This window comes from Pteropus alecto, unplaced genomic scaffold (assembly GCF_000325575.1).
Source record: "Pteropus alecto unplaced genomic scaffold, ASM32557v1 scaffold61, whole genome shotgun sequence".
Lineage (NCBI taxonomy): Eukaryota > Metazoa > Chordata > Mammalia > Chiroptera > Pteropodidae > Pteropus > Pteropus alecto.
In genome coordinates, this window is record NW_006434835.1 from 1,653,850 (window position 1) to 1,665,057 (window position 11,208).

Below are 11,208 nucleotides of genomic sequence, written 5' to 3' on the forward strand. Positions count from 1 at the left end.
CCACGCCGCGCAGGAGCCTGAGGCTCTTCCTCCCGACCCCCCCCCTTCTGCTTCTCCTGGTGCAGGTGTCAGCCCCACCTCATGACAGCCAGCTGTCTGCACCTTGTCCCTCTCCTTCCCCCGCGTCCTGCAGAGAGGTTGGCCGCACTGCATGGCCGTTTTCAGCCACTGTGCCTTGGGTCCATCTTCATGCTGTTAAAAGCGCCCCGTGCTGAACGACACGAAGTGTCCCAAACAGAAGCGGTTCGGGCTGAGACAGCCCGGAGCTGGCCGGCTTGCGGGTGGCAGTGGTGTCGGGTCTTAAACCGAACTCCTCAGGCGGTGGCTTTGTGACCCCTCCGTTTGCTACAGCAGGTTTTGTGGGATAAAAAGCAGTAGCGTCGGGGAGAGTTTGTTAGTGACGGGGCGGTGCTCCGTCGTCACGGGGAGTGCCGGGGCGTCTGCCGTCACACTGAACTCCTCGCGTGGCTCGGCCGTCGGAGGCTGCCATGGCGCCTGGGTCCAGGGTGATGGGCGCTGGCTCGGGGTGTGGTGAACGCCAAATGTAAGGGCAGAGCGGCAGCTTCGATCCCTCGGGATGTAAATGCTGTCTGAAACCTTTAAAGGAGGCTGAAAGACACTCAAGTTTCCCTAATTTTCGATCGTTCCGGGTACCAGTCCCTGTCCTGTGAGGAACTGGGCTGCACAGCAGGAGGTGAGTGGCCGGAGAGCGAGCGAAGCTCCACCTGTGTCTGCAGCCGCCCCCCGGAGCCAGCATCACCGCCTCGGCTCCGCCTCCGATCGTCAGGCGTTGGATTCCCATAGGAGCGCCGGGCCCTGCGGCCAGCGGGCGTGGGGACCGCTGTATAAGTAGTGACCCTTTCCTCTGAATGAAGGAAAGTAAGGAATGACATTTGCCAAGTCCTGTTTCCGCCTTCTCCCTTTTAGGAGAACTCAAGCTTTCCCCAGAGCCAGCTACGTGGCTAGAGACCCCCCGCCTCTCTCCCACCCGTGACTCGGTCTGGCCGCCGACCAAGCCCAGGCCCGCGGGCTGCACGGGGAGCGACCGACACAGCGCTGGCCTTAGCGTCTAAAGACACGAACACGGACTCGCACGGTCTTCGCTGCGTTTCTACTGGTTTAAGTGCAAAATGAAAAAGCACAGCACAGCCAAACAAAACGTGGTGGGAATTGAGCTGAAGTATCCAACCGAGACCCCACAATGGAGCGAAACAAACGCTTACGCAGTTCGCGTCAATGTAACCTGGAGTTTCTCTTCTAAACAGCTGCTTCGCTTGTGCTTATATTAGGCTAATTCCTATAAACACTAAAAATACGAGTTCTTGCCTATTTTTCGCTATGGCCACTGTTAATATTATTATTATTATTATTATTAAACTTGAGGGACAGAGGACCGAGCTCGCCATTCTCCTTGGCTCATGGCTGGTTTGTCACCACCGATCTGCATATTTATTTGGCACTTCGCTACCTGTATTATCTGGGCCTGCTGATTTCACTTTCCTGTGCTCCAGTTTTCTCATTTGTAAAATTAGGATAATAATAATTTTTTAACGCCTATGGCGTTAAATAATAATTTTTTTAAATAATAATTTTTTAAATAATAATTTTTTAACGCATAACAAGGGGCGCGGGAGTTTGGAAATTTCAGTTTCTATGGCAATGGAGCATTAACTCCCGTTTTCCTTTTTTAACTCCTTTTTTATTTATTTTTTATTTTCATCTTTTTATTTTTAACGCCTACGGCACCTGGTCTTCCTAGGCGGTCTCCCATCCAAGTACTAACCAGGCCCGACCCTGCTTAGCTTCTGAGATCAGAGGGGATCGGGCTTGTTCAGGGTGGCGTGGCCGTAGAAAAATTAAGATAATAACAGCTTTGATCTTTTCAGTTTGTTCTGAGGATTAAAAATTTTAATTTGTGCAAAGCGCTCTATCCACCACGCAGTGGTGGCTGACTGTCATTTTTTGGGTTTTTATTATTTATTTCTTGTGTTCTCATTCCCCAATCCCACTTCCTCTGCTCCCAGAGCCCATGTTTCTTACATGTTCATGCACATCCTTCTGTTCATATCTGTCCTTGCACGGTCTGCGATGTTGGGTTATGTGCATTATTTTTAATTTACGTAAATGCATTGTACGGCATATGTCAGCAGCCGAGTTGTGAGGCCCATTCACAGTACCGTAGCGACATCTGACCTGTTCTGTGGGCCTCCGCAGTGTGCCCACCACGGGCCCCCACTGCCCCCCTCAGGGCCAAAGCCCCCTAACTCCCCCTCTCCACCAGCACGGACAGCAGTGTGAGGGACAGCTTCCAAAACGTCTGCTTTGGGTCTGTTTGAGAGTTTAGTTTAACGTAAAACCGTGAGAAGTGCCGTTTACTTGTAATGTGACCCAGTCTTCCAAGATTTACCATCAGAATGGCTCTACGAACGTGTATTCCCTCCAGCGCCTGACTGCTCCCGTGTCCCTCTGTGACACAGACACGTCGCACTGTCCAGATCTTGAATTGCTGACTCTAGTTCAGGAAGGACAAAGCCACAGGACAAAGTCATCGCTGAGCAGACACCGAGGAAGGTCCGCTTTGAGTCCTTCAAAGGGCTGAAGCCACGGTGCAGCAGAGGCATTGAACTTCGGTGTCAGGGTCCGTGGAGAAACAGGACACATGTCACGTGTCCCGCAGAGGCCGCGGGGGGCGGCGTGGAAATGCACAGTGAGCGCCGTGGGGGATCACGTCCACCAGTGCCCGATTCCTGGCCGTCTGTCCCCATGCGGTGACCGCGGAGCAGGACCCTGAGGAGGCGGGGCTCCGCCTCCCGCAGCACGTAGCTGGGTCAGTAGTGGGGGATGAGGGGACACTGACCAAGCAGGGCCCTCTCTTCCTGGGTCCGACCCGCTCTCCCGCGAGTCCCCGATGCGGCTTCTCCAGCGGCCAGGGGCCGGGGCCAGGCAAGGCAGCTCAAGGCGGCCAGCGGGTCCCCCCGGCCCCCGACATGCCCGCCCAGGTCACTCTGCAGTAGGCTTCAAGGCACCGCACCTCTCTGTGGCTGGCTTCTCCCAGAATCGAGATGAAACACAAAAATGTGGTCTATGGGGAAAAAATTAAACAAAAAGGAGAAGCGGCTCAAAATTGTGAACGCGTTTATAACCACGCGAAGAAAACGCGGCAGCAGACAGACGGCCACGCAGCGCCGGCCCCGGGGGTGCGTTACTTATTTTAAACGGTCCGGGGGAAAATACGCGTGCAAAAATATGTACATTTGCCTCAACGGAAGCTATGTTTTTATATTGTTTAGGGTATAAATAGGGTGCTCGTTTTCTTTTGACTTTTCTCTATCTAAAAAATTCAGAATAAAATCTTGGGAGAAACGAATACACGGGGACGAGGACAGCTTCGCCCTACTATCCCCGAGTCATCTTTATCCGTGTTCCCCACGAAGCCCGGCACGTCCTCAAGCAAAGACGATCTGGGCTGATCTCCTTGGCATTTCGGTTTTCCAAGGCGCTTGGACAAGCAGTCCCACTGCCGGGCCCCTCAGGAGACAATTTTTTTGCTAACGGAATATATGCAGAGGCTTACAGAAGCCTAAGACATGAAAATCCATATCCTCTTACCATGCCAACTTATAAGGGAAATGTGCGAGTGTTTTTTTTGGAGGAAGAAAAGATTAACTGTCTTGGAAGCCGGTACGAAGTGTCAGGCAGAGCGCACAAAGCCCGTCGGAAATTAAGCATTCTCTTTTCTTAATCACCCAAATGTGCGGCTGGAAATCTTTGAACCCCAACCCGAATCCCAGCTGCTGCTGAAATCTCTCTAATTCTCTCCTGACCCATCAGAGAAAGGGGCGGCAGTCCGTCCCATTTTAATTTTGCACAGAGAAGCAGAGGATGGATTGTTTTTTTTTTTTTTCCGCTAGCTGTGCTCATCCGGCGTGGCCTGCTAGAGATGCACAGTAGACTGGACGTGCCTTCGAGAGGAAGAAAATTAGCGCGGATTAGCTGCCTGCTCGGTGCAGGTGGACGCGCTGGCAAACGTGTTTCTGTCTCGTCGTCGGATCCGATTACAGAGTCCACAGCGCACACGGCGTCCCTCGTGGTCCCCGCTCCCTGTGGGCCCATCGCTCTGCTGTCTCGAGCTTCCCGTTTAGGAGCCCAAGTCCCCGCAGCAGAGTCCAGCCTCGACAGACCTGAGCAGAGCTTCCCGGGGACGCCTTCCTCCCGCCCCGTTTGTACAGCAAGCGACACCTGTCGAAACGAGGCGTGGGAGAAATGCAGGGCGGACAGCCACACGGCCGGGGCTCTGTTCCTTCTTTATTAAGCTTATGGGGCGACAGTGGTTCATAAGGTGACGTACGTTCCGAGTGCACCGTTTTGTGACCCGTCATCTGTGCCACGTGCGGTGTGCTCACCACCGAAGTCCGTCTCCTCGGCCACCGTGCATCGGACCCGCGTTCCCGGTCGTCGCCCCACGACCCCCTTCCCCTCGGCAGCCAGAGCTCTGCCGTCCGTGTCCACGCGTCGCGTTTGTCCATCGGCCGCTGTCTGTGTACGTCCCACGCGCGGGCCACGTTGCGTGGCTCTGGTCCTTCGCCATCTGACCAGTTTCGCTCCCCGCTGCCGTCCAGGTCGTCACGGGTGGGCTGTTCCCGGCGTCAGCGGTCCCCCCGGCCCAGTGGCCGTCCCTCCCCGGTAAGCGGGGGCTACGCTTGGGAAGGACGACAGGGCCCCTGCCTCTAAAGCCACCGTTTCCAGCCTCACGTGGGGAACCGAGGCGGCAGGGGCCAGCTCACGTCGCCCTGGGGTCCGCTCGCAGGCCCGGCTCGGCTCCTGTTCTCGGCGTGACACCGGGTGGGCCGGGCGCTCGGATCCTGGAGCCACGGGGATGCGCCCTTCACTGCTGAGGCCTCAGTCGTAGTTAGCGGCGAGGCGCAGGGCTCGCGCTGAGGGCTGGGTGATGGGTCCTGCTCCTCGGAGTGCGGCCGGAGAGCCGCGCCGGCCAACGAAGGGCGATTTCGTGGCTTCTCTGTCTTCAGACAGGGAGGCCGCGCAGAAACCGCGGGCCATCTTTCCTTCCCGCATTAGAAAGAAGCTGATTTTTCTTCGTAGCTGGGGAAACGGGAGCGGACGTTCCTTGAGTGAGGACGGTCTAGCCCCAGCACGCGGTGTCCCCGTGCCCCATCCTGTGCTGGATGCCGACGAGCCGCGCACAGTTCGGGATGGGGCAGCCGCGGCCGCGCTGCCTCCCGCGTGGCTCTCGCGCGTGCGGTTTGCCGGTTCGCGGAATCCGTAAGCGCGTGTTTATTTCGCACGCGCATTCCGATGTCGTGGGTGTGTAACGTGTGCCATCTCTATCCCCTCTCCCGCGTGCGTGCGTTTTACACTCGCCTTCTAACCGTCTCGCCGTGCACGCACGTGTGACGCTTTCAGCACGGAGGAAGCGCGTGCAAACGTTTCGACGTGGCGGGATCGTCTCTGCAGCGTGCGACCGCGCGCGCCCGGCTGCTCCCGCGCGTCCTCGCTGCGTCCTGCTTTGTCGCACCGCGGTGGCTCTTTCCTGGTCCTCCTCAGAAGTCTGCTGTCAAGAAGCCCCCAGCACGCGCCCCACCGAGGGGCGAGCCGTCGCTAGGCGCCACGCGTCCGCGGGAGCATGGTGGGTCCCTGTCGCGCCCGTGACCGCCTGGGGTCTGGCGCGCGGCTCCCCACGCACCCCAACGGCTTCTGCCGCGGCTGCTGCTTTCTCTAGCTACTCGGGTCCGGAAGTGAGGGTGCCCTCGTGCTGTTGGGGGGCAGCTGTCCCTTCCCACGTTTGCTTTCACTTGCTCGCTTAGCATTTGGGGCGGATGTCTCTCTCTGAACCCTCCAGCCAGGTTGTTGCTCAAAAAAAAAAAAATGCAACGAGATGTAACTGTTTCGCTGGTGGAGACAGAGACACGGCTAAGCTCGTCGCCTGGCAAACGAGGATTTACTCCCAGAAAGAAACGCAAAGCGATGTTGGTTGACAAATTCTAGACACGAGAACAAATAACAGACGGCGCATTTCAATTTTTCCCCCAAAGTCACCTTTAAATGAAAAACGCACTCAAGGCCCAGTTTGTTAACAATGCACTGGAACGATACGGTTTCTTCATCGATAGCGCTTGTGCTTGATGTGATGTTGAACTTACTGACGCATTGTTTTGGTAGGAAAATACAGCCAGTCTTTGATATCTTATTTACAGTGCACTCAAGGCAGTGAAAATTACTGAAAAATATTTCTATTCTCGATAGTGTGACTCAGGAAATCACGCTGCTTTAATAAATATTTCTATTCTCGATAGTGTGACTCAGGAAATCACGCTACTTTAATAAATATTTCTATTCTCGATAGTGTGACTCAGGAAATCACGCTGCTTTGTCAGAATCCACTGCCTGCTGTCTCCCCTCTCTGGTTTCCCGTGCAGTGTCGGTAACGCGTCTGCAAACATTAGATCTGAATTACTCGTCACATCCTGTTTCTAACCTTTCTCAGCCTCCTCTACGAATGAATTAATGAGCTACAGATAGAACATATTTTTGAGTTGTGACTTCAGTCGTGGCAAAGGGAGGGCTCGATAATGCACGATCTTTTACGTTTTTCAAAGATGAGTAAGAAATGCATTTAAAACGCAGCTGGCTCAAGCCTGCGGTGGCGAGGGGGGACCCCAGGGCGAAGGGATGAGGTTCCTTACGGGCCTGTTAACTGACTCACGCATGCCTCCTGCCCAGCCACGCGGACTCAGCGCGTAGCCCCACTGAGGAAAACCTCCAGCCGGGCGGCAATGGTCCCGGTGTTCGTATTTCTCACCATCCGGGGACGTCCCAGCGAGCTGATAGGCCCCGGGTGTCGGTATGCGTAACTGCAGGTGTGCGCGATAGAAGTTTTTAAACATGAGATTTAATGATGTAGGTATAAGTTAATTTAAACATATTTTCTGGTGAAGTGTTCGCTTGGGAGATTAAAAATTCAGGTAAAATGTTGAAAACGTCGAGACACTGCAGTGCCTTGTTTTCGACTTGGTTGGTTGGCTTTGCCGTGAACTGGTTGGTATTTGTCCTGACGTCTGTTAAATGGAAGTTACTGGAGTGAATTTTTCTTTTTATTGATTTTTCCTAAAAGTTTTCAATGATAAATATAAAGTTCCAACAGATTCTTAGAAACACGAGTCTCTAAAATTTGGGCCGTTGTAGTCTGGTATCACTGTGAAATCCAAAAGCCCGGGTTTAAACCCGAACCCTGCCTTCTTCACTGCAAGGACGCTGATAGAGACTTGTGAACTCTGGATGTGTCCCCACGTGCAGCATGAAGATACTACGAGTTTTGAATGTCTTATGGAGTTTAGGGGATCAGGTGACTTTTAGATATGTATGTTCTGGGGCAGCATGTGACAGAGGGAAGCTGATGTACAGAAAGGCTTTCTGTACGGTTGCCATTATTGCTGATGTTGGCCAAGTCCCTGGATCTGCCTTCCCTATGAGATGATACTAGGAAACTTTCTGGACTCTTGGGGCGTGGTCTGAATTATCTAGAAAGTTGGTCTGTGTCTGGCATGTGTTTAGCGATGATAGTGTTATTTACACTCGTGTCAACAGCATTGACACGTGGGAAGTAGGACAGCTTACCTTGAATTTTCACTTAACTAGGAGAAGAAAACCTGCCTCAGGAAATAGGTCGTTGGCTGTTTCTCCATCCGAGTCCTCACACGCGCCTCTGCATGACGAGTCCCCCTGGAAACTCGCCCTCCTTGTCAGTTCGGTCCCCTTCACGTGGGCCATCGTTCCGGGCTCTGTCCCTTGGTAAGGATGCATCTGGGGCAGAGTCACACCAGGTGAGTGGATGAGCGTGGGAGTCACGTGTCAGAGTCCCACGTACAACCCCGATATTCTGACTCAAGGTCGGCAGCTATTTCCAGTGCTTAAGACTTGGTCCTTGGTACCTTGGCCTTAGAGACTCATATTCCCAGATAAACTCAAAGGACCTGTGGGAAAGTTATTCTCTGTACACATGGTGTTTGTCTTTAATCAATCAGTCTAGCCGATGGTCGCTTCTCACGGCCTTACGGATACTTCTGCTTTTCGATGGAATCACCAGTAGTTCATTCTCCCTCTCTCTTCTCAATCTCTCTCTCTCTCTCTCTTTCTCTCTCTCTCTCTCTCTCTTCTCAATCTCTCTCTCTCTCTCCCTCCACATATATACAATCACACGCTTTGAACCAGCCATTTTGTTGAGGTTCTGAAGATGTAAAGTTGAATAAGACAAGTTCCCTTCCTTCGAAAACCTCGCTGTCTGAGCACAGGTGCTTTGCCTGGGGAAGGTCACGGCACAGAGCGAAGATTTACGGGATGTAGAACAGACGGCCTCTCTCTCGCCCCGTGCCCGCCCCTCCACATATATACAATCACACCCTTTGAACCAGCCATTTTGTTGAGGTTCTGAAGATGTAAAGTTGAATAAGACAAGTTCCCTTCCTTCGAAAACCTCGCTGTCTGAGCACAGGTGCTTTGCCTGGGGAAGGTCACGGCACAGAGCGAAGATTTACGGGATGTAGAACAGACGGCCTCTCTCTCACCCCGTGTACGGCCGCCTCTTTCTGGATCGCTGTTCTTAGAACCAGAAACTGTGGCCTGAGAGTCAGTTAGTCCCTCTGTGTGACCACCAGGGACAGCACTGCGTCCCCTCACGCGTGGCATGTGCTCGCAATGGAATCAGCGTTGCGTGTGCTGGAAAGCCGGCACAGATGAGTTTGTCCACTTGTCTGCTTATTTATTTTGAAAATCGCCATTGTGGACCCTGCGGCCTTACTAGTAGGTAAAGATTCGTCCGTGTCCGAGGTGTGCCTATTTCTTCTGTTTTAAAAGGAAGGTTGTTAAAAAGCCATTGACAATCTCAAGGAGACCTCGTGGAAAAACCAGGTTTCTTCAAAATTTACAGACCGACACGTTCTAGGCCTTCAGATAAAAATAAAGTGAAAAAAAGTGAAAACCCGGCTCCTTCGCCTCGCAGAAGTGCGCTTAGCGGACAGCGGGTTACTTTCCTGTCCGTGACGGGGTCGGAAGCAAATAAGCCACAGAATAAAACGTGTGTGTCGTCGTCCATGCTCCTCTGCCGGATGACCGCTAGGATGGCGGGGGCGTGTCCGCTGAGCCGCTGCCGATGCTCCCTCCGAGACTGCGGCCGGGCCTGGGCGGCCTTGTGGGACCCAAAAGGGGCCTCCCCGGACTCAGAAGAGAGGCTTGTGCAAAAATTGAGCAGCTGCCCGAGCCTTGGGCGGCGGGGGCCTAGACGGCCCGTCTGGACAGCCACCAGCTCATTAAAGCCCAGCTGACCACGCTTCCAGACCCCCCGTCGAGACTGGCGAGGTCGCAAAAATGAATCCCACGTGTTGACGTTGACTCGCTGAAATAAAAAAAAACCAAAAAACAGTAATTTTTGGGGGACATTTGTGTTTCATATGCATGGGGTATAAGCTTCTGTTTAAAAGAAAATGAAAAATACTCCTTAAAAAAACTCTGAGGCTTGGTCACTCATAGAGTCTCTTTCTGAAGCTGTGAAGGCCTCAGTGGCTGGTGTTTGCCAGATGTCTGCTTTCCAGGACTTTTAAGAGGCTGGTCATTTTAACTGCTCACTGGGTTTTCATGGAGAAGGGCCTAGCAAGCAAAATAATTGACCTTGATTTACGACTGCCGGAGGTTCTTCGCCCTGTTCGTAAAGGGAACAGCCGAGCTCGGTGTCTGCGTAGCTGCATAGGACCGAACGGGTGAGTTCACGGGGTGTTCGCCCAAGGCGCGGCTTTCCTGGAGCAGCCTGAGGCAATCGAGGTGGCCGCGTGGGGAGCCCGGTCTGGCCTTGACTCCGGGTGAGTCTGGCAGAGGCCTTCGGGCTCGCGTTCGGCTGGAGATCTCAGAGTAGGAGGCGCTTTGGAGCACGATGTCTACTGTCCACTGCCTGTGGTCCTCAGCTCCGTGAAGGGACAACAAGGGAGGAGCTGGCGGTGTCCCTCTCGGTGCAGCTCCCGGGCCGAGGACAGACCAGGCTGTGGCGCCGCCTGTCACCAGCCTGCGCCCTGCGCTGTGCGGTTCTCCCCTGGACACCTCGGTGACTTCTGAAACTGTCATTACTGCGCCTGCTTTTCAGACCGGAAGGGAAGCGGGAGACACAGTAGCTCGTTCGAGGTCACGCATCTGGTCGGTGGCCGTGATGGCCTGAGCCCAGACTCGCCTGAACATGTTGCACGTCCTCCGCCCGCAGGCAGCCGACCGGCTTGCCGTGAACGTCAGGGGGCTCACGCCTGAGCTTGGCCTGAGATTGGGCTGGGACTTCGAGTGTGAAAGGCTGTCCTTCAGTGAGACGTCTACCCGTGCGGGCGCTGTCGGGGGCAGCGATCGTAGGATGAAGGGTGACGAGACGACCCCGTCTTTAAACGGCAGCGTGTGAGGGTGTCAGTTTCATATGTTTGCTTGCATTTAAGGAATCGTAGTTTATTCAGTTATTTCTTTGGCTGAATCACCGCTTCTCTCTATAGACGTGAAAATAAACAACTTGTCACCTGGAGAAACTAAGACGTAGACAGGGAAAGACACACAGACCGAGGCTGACAAAACCAGCCATGCAGCACGAAGGATCGTGGGAGCCCAGCGGGAAGTGGATAATTACGATAACAAACCGGGGACCAGTCTGGACCAGGGGCCCCAAGCTGGGGCTGGGAAGGCAGGGTTTCAAGACAAGGGGGAAGGCTCTTTATGAACTTAAAAGGCCCATCCAGACTTTCCAGGCCATGTTATTCCCCCAGAAAACAGGGCGCTATGAGCTCCTACAGGCGAAACAATTACTGGGGTGCTTGCATGAATCTGGTATCAGATAGGAACTTTAAAACTGGCGAATCTTCCAAATATATAGTCGCGCGCACTTTGACCAATGTTCGTGGTGAGCCGTTTTTATCAATGAAGAGTCTTTGAAGCCGGTCATTTCCCTTGTCGCTTACAGGACGGGGCCACCCCGGATTCCAGAAGCCTGAGAGATGCTGGCGGATGCCGTCCACTCTCTGAGCCGAGCTCGTGGGGCGCTGCGCACGATTGTGCACACGCACAGTGTGCGACACGCACAGCTGCTTTGTTCCGACCGCTGTACCTCAGTCTGAGTGCCGTTCTGCGGGGCGCGCGCAGCCTCTCGGGCGCGGCTGTGGTCCCCACCCCTCCAGG

General features: G+C 54.0%; 1 pseudogene; it reads right to left on the bottom strand.

Annotated features, from left to right (window-relative positions):
- Positions 1 to 1,734: 1,734 nt before the first annotated feature.
- Positions 1,735 to 1,853, bottom strand: LOC112478654 (annotated as a pseudogene).
- Between the last annotated feature and the right edge of the window lie 9,355 nt (positions 1,854 to 11,208).